Source organism: Budorcas taxicolor, chromosome Y (genome assembly GCF_023091745.1).
Source record: "Budorcas taxicolor isolate Tak-1 chromosome Y, Takin1.1, whole genome shotgun sequence".
NCBI lineage: Eukaryota > Metazoa > Chordata > Mammalia > Artiodactyla > Bovidae > Budorcas > Budorcas taxicolor.
Window position 1 is genome coordinate 10,637,145 of NC_068936.1, and position 5,621 is coordinate 10,642,765.

The 5,621-nt window shown below is 55.0% G+C and overlaps 1 pseudogene; it reads right to left on the bottom strand.

Annotated features, from left to right (window-relative positions):
- Positions 1–1,942: 1,942 nt before the first annotated feature.
- On the bottom strand, positions 1,943–4,005 carry LOC128070987 (testis-specific Y-encoded protein 1-like; annotated as a pseudogene).
- Positions 4,006–5,621: the final 1,616 nt, after the last annotated feature.

Sequence of the window (5,621 nt, forward strand, 5' to 3'; positions counted from 1 at the left end):
TCTGTTTCAGTTGCTCTCATTAGGCCCAGGTCGGACTCCCTACAGTCATGCATCCCTGCTTCCCTACACAGCACCTGTTGCCAAGGCAGCCAGTGCCCGGTTGGGCCCAGGGACATCCAAGACGGTCTCCTGGAAGGCAGCATCCCTCTGAGTGTCACCTGGGTGCAGATCCCCTACAACACAATCAGAGACTCTGCTTGAGCAAGACTACCAGAATCCTCCTTCAGGTGCAGACGTGCACCTTTGCCCTTCAGGCCCCCAAAGCCAGGGGCAAGACCCCAAAGAAAAGAAGGAATTCATGTCAGAACTTTCAGCATGGACCATGGGGTATCTTTGGCAGGACCGCTACTGCCTAGTGTCTGGACCCTGAAAACCAGCAGGCCCTGAACTGTGCCAGGGGCTTCTCTGTCTCCCTCTCCTGGGGTCCCTTGGGACATGCAGTTTACCCACCGCCCTTGTCTTTTCTCTGTTCCCTCCCTCACAGGCATATCCCGGCATAGGGTCACACAGGTAAGCCCACTTGCGCTTTCCTCGCCTTTGGGCACTGCCAGGGAGGCAGGCTGGAAGTGCCTGGAGGCATGCCACGCTCACAGCATGTCTCTCCTAGGATGCCTGTGGTTTTGCAGATACAGCATACTTTAGCACATCTCATGTTTTGTGTCATACCGTGCCAGTGTGTGCCACCCTCAGGGAGGGCGTGTGCTGGCTGCTGGGCTGATCTGGGGCAGCACTGGCCCAGGACCTTCCCAGTTCTCCTTGTCACATGTGTGTGGAACAAGTCTCCAGTGCAGCAGGCAATCTGTGACTCTTTCTCCTTCAGCTCTCTGCCCATCTCGGCAGAACCTTAGCCTCACCATCCTGGGTCTTGCCATAGGCACGTCCATCATTTCCAGAGGCCAGCCCGTGGCCCCACACACTGAGGGCTCCACAGGCAGTGGTTTCAAAGCCCCACCCCACGTGATTTGCTCTGTGTGAATCCTTAGACCATGAAACCCTTTTCCTGATCCAAACACACACAACAACACGGTAGAACTGATGAGCATGTTTTGTATCTGGTCTAATTGCAGATATCTGGAGCCACAGTCTGGAGTTATCACTGGCCATCCTTTCCTCGTTCCCATCCTGGGCAGGGTCAATGCAGAGATACGGCGACTGACCACCTTCAGCCTGGTCGCCTCATGATTCCTCTTCTGGTTGCTCAGCACCTCCTCTCCTGCCGCCTTCATCTCTGCCTCTGCCCTGGGCTGGACACACACACACACACAGGCAGCACAAATAAGCACGTGTGTATACACACACACGCTCAGCACGGGGACACAAATGCAAATAACGAACATAGGTGTTTCAGGAGGTGAAGGCGACCGAGGCCAGCAATGGCGGAGATGGCGACAGTAGGCACCATGTCCTGCCCTTGGGGCTCCCTGTTCACCTTCTCCACGAATTCTTCCGTATTTTCCCAAGGCAGCCTGAAGCCGCTTCCAGCGCAGCATGTGTGGTGGTGCTGAGCCACCAAGTGGTGGATGTGGAATTTCACAGAAGATCCCAAAGTCAGCACACAGGTGCACTGGGACCCCGGAGAGGACGCCCTTGCAATTTTAGGCCTTCCCAGGGTAAGGGGTGGGAGTGTAAGGCACAGGCAATCTCAAACTCAGTGAGCAACAGGAGGCCAGGAGATGGAAGGACCCATGGAAGGATGATTCTGACAAAGGAACTTAATTCACCCTGCCTCTAATAGTATCACCTAGCACTCTCAACTCTGCAACCACAACTGATTTGAGGGGACTTGCTTCACTCACAGACACACTGAATCCCCAAGCCCCCAGTCTCAGCAGGCCACTTGCTACATGCGTGGCCCAAATTCAGACTCCGCAGCCAGCGTGCATGAGACTGAGCAAGCCCATTTGGGAAAGGACAGTGTCCCGGCTAGCACAAGGCTGTCCCTTCATGGCCCACCTCCAGACCCCTTCACCACACGTGTTTCTGTCATGGAAAAATCTTCTCTCCTGGGGTAGTCCTTCAGGAGATCATCCCACTGATCTTCGCTGATAATCTGCTGGCAACACTTTGCTGCTGAGCAAGCTTATCCCTGGGCTGACCAGGATCTGAACCCTCACACGAGCAGCCAAGAACTCCAACAACAATCATCAACTGTATGCAGGACCAAAACAATACCACCTCAGCAATCCTGTTTGATTCTGGGCAGTTGTGGCCTGACAACCAGTTGAGAAAGTTAAGGCTCCTGGTGTCCAGCCTGCAGCTGGTGCTCCCTGTTCAAAGTCCCAGAACCAACGGACTGGAGTGGAACGATGTCCCCTATACCCTGCAGGAAGAGAGGGGAGATGGGTGTGGATCCCAGAGGTGGATCATCCACACCCCTGCACACCCACAATCATCATTCCCGGACTCACGTGTTACCAGTGATGTCAAGGTAATACTCCTTTATGATCACTCTTTTCAAGAAATAGGGGTGGTCTCGAAAGGAAAAGATCAGCTTGCTGCATGACCGTGGACGGCTCGCACCTGTACCTGCTAGGACAGGGAGGAGGGAAAAGGTGCAAGCTTCTAGGGTCCTCAGCTTGCCTCCCAGGCAGGCATTAACAGCTTCCACGAAGCCTCTCCAAACTCTCACAGTGTAGGACATGGATAACATGATCCTCCCACACCCCACCAAGTCCCATGCCCAGCTGTCCTCAGTCTCCCTCACTGACATTCAAGTCGATCATGTAGCTGAGAAAGTCTTTATCTTGGTCGCTGATCATGACAGGAACTTGAGGGTGGTTCATAATCTGCTTGAGGTCAAGGAGCCATTTACGCCACATGCTGGGCCCAGAAGAGCCAGGCGCATCAGCCCTAGTCTGGGGTGGAAGAAGGACACGGGAAGAGGCATCTTCAAGGATGCTGGGCACTTCTGCTTACCCAGCCACTACTGATGAGCTCAGGCCCTGCCATACCATCAGACAAGCTCATGGCTCTGTGTTCCTGATGGTGTTCTGTATCTGAGGTGGTCTGCATTCCCCAGGCAGGGGCTGTTTCTGATAACTATTATTTCCCAGACCTGTGTATGCTGGGTAGTGGCATGTCACTGCCTACATGGTAGGACTAACAATCGTTGTGACAAACCATGTCTGAAAGCAAAGGGGTTGGGGTTGGCTAGTGTATGTCTACATATGTTCTGTGGGTTTGTGTGTGTGTGTGTGTGTGTGTGTGCGTGTGTGTGTGTGACTCCCATATCTCAGTTATTTAAGGAATCATTCATCTTGACAACAATAACTGTCAGCTAAGGCGGCTCTGGTGTACTGTCTCTGGTCATTTCTGACTTAGAGGCTGTTCCTCCTCAGATGCAGGCCTGAAGTAGACACACAGGGTCATGGCTGCGACACTTACAGGTGTGGCCCTGCCCAGACTCTACTCAGCTGTGCCTTTGGAGCCTACCAATTGCCTAGTACCACACTTCCTTCAGGGTCCACCATCCTGCCCCCTCGCCTCCACCCCTCCTCCTGCTCCTGCCTCTGCACCTCCCCCTCCTCCTGAGCAGCGGACCACAAGGAGTAGCAGGAAGGATACCACGTTGGCCCAGAAGCCAGGGATGCCCTGGATGATGGCACTCTTCTGAGCCAAGTCCCGCTTCCTCCTCTCATGGCTCTTGCACATGAACCAAACGTAGGCCCTGTAGGTTTTCTCAGGCTCAGAGCTCAGTTCCACTTGCAGGGTCGCCAGTGCCTGCATCACATCTAGTGCCGGGAGCTCACTCGGGCCTCCAGGCCTTTCCTGGCACTGCTCCTCCACCGTCTTCTCCTCCAGCTCCAGGGAGGACCCCTGTTGCTGTTACTCATGCGGCACAACCTCCACATCCTCAATGATGTCCTCTGGAAGCAGCTGGAAACCCCGTCTGATCCCTGCCACGACTCCGTCCACCTGGGCCTCGCCGTCCTCTCCTGCCTCCACTCTGAAGAGGGTGGCATCTTTGCCTGGCGTGCCCACTGGTGGCTGCAACGTCCCAGCCATGCGCAGCATCACCAGGACAAGCCACGGGGCCCCATCCCCCTGAGCACCTAAGGAGCTCACAGCTAAGGAGGTCTGGGGTCCCAGGACGCTCCCGCATTCCTCTCATGCTCCTCTTGGCTCTGGCCATGACCCCAGCCTGGGTCAGACGCTAAGGGACAGGACATAATAGCACCACAGCAAGTGGTGAGCAATGGCGGCCCAGGGTGCAGTAATCCTGTGGGGCCCACTAGCGTTTTTGCTGTGGGGAGTGTGGGGCATGCTTCAGAGGCTATGGCTCGCGTGTGTGTGGGGGCCGGGGGGGTGGGTGGCCTGAACTATAGAAACGGACGGTGGCAGCCCAGGACAGGGTGAACGGGCCCTGGGACATCAGCCATACAGGCAGGGCCCTAGGCTGTGAGCCATGCACAGGCAGCTGACCCAAATCTAGATCAGTGGCCGAGAGGGTGGTGGACAGCACACGATGGACACGCCCCTAGACCGGATGGCATCTTCCGTGGTTCCTGGGATCCAGCTCCACTACGTGGCCAGACTCTGATCCAGAGAGCTAGCAGGTTTTGCATCTGCCGCTACCTCAGGCACTGTCATTGATCTGGTTCTGGAAATTCCAGCCACGGTTTCCTGATCCACAATCCAAACAGCACACTCCTGTGTCCCACAGGACCTTCAATATCTGGGAGCTCTCCCTGAGTATCCAGAGGATACACAGGGGTGCCAAGTGGCTGGATACTTTTCTCCATGGGACAGACAGACTGTTGCTGGCCGGATGCTAGGGGAGTAGGGAGAAACCCCACCGTTTGCCACGTTGATCTCCATTGTTCAGGGACACCAGGACCCTAGGGTATAGAGCTCTCTCTTTGTCTCTTTGTCTCTGCTTTGGCATAGCACTGTTTGGAGCAATCCTTCCTTGTGTGTTCCAGGGCTGGTGTCTGTGTGTCTCCTTCTCTTTAAGTGGTGCTGTTGCCATTTGCCACTCTATGGACACCAGCGCTTATAGGAGAAGCTTATCCTTGGAGTGAAGGCAAGCCCTTCTCCTCCTGAGTGAGTTGCACCGACGGGAGATCAGCTATTTTTTCCACAGGTTTCGAGAGTGCTTTCTCCATCTTGAAAGCCAACAGTGGGCAGTCCCTGCTGAACCGCAGAAGGGGTCGGGTAACCCTCCCTCCCTCACTGGACAGACATGAACCTGCACAGGCCTGAGGTGGCTTGGCCACACTTTTCACAGAGGGAGAAATGGGGCATGCTCTGCTGGCATGAGGAAGCTCCCTGAACCTTGTTCAAATTCCTGCCAGTGAGTCGCTAAGGACAACTCCCTGTTAAGTTCCGTGACTCACTGGTGCGGGAGACATGTACGTCTGCCCATTTACCCTATCGAGGCCCTTTCAGGTGGTTCTGTTCTCCATCTGAGAACACGTACCAGCCTGCCCAGTTACCCAATCCTGTGGGGCGGGGGGCAGCAACAGGAACAATCTAAGCCATCCATCGTATAGTCGTGACCCCCTATATATGCTTTCTGCAAAGAGTACAAAGAGTGACGTTTCAGACTGGAAGACTATGCAGGTAGCAAGTGCCTATGCTGCGGTGCTGGTCCATTTCTGAAACCTCACATAAACGGCAAG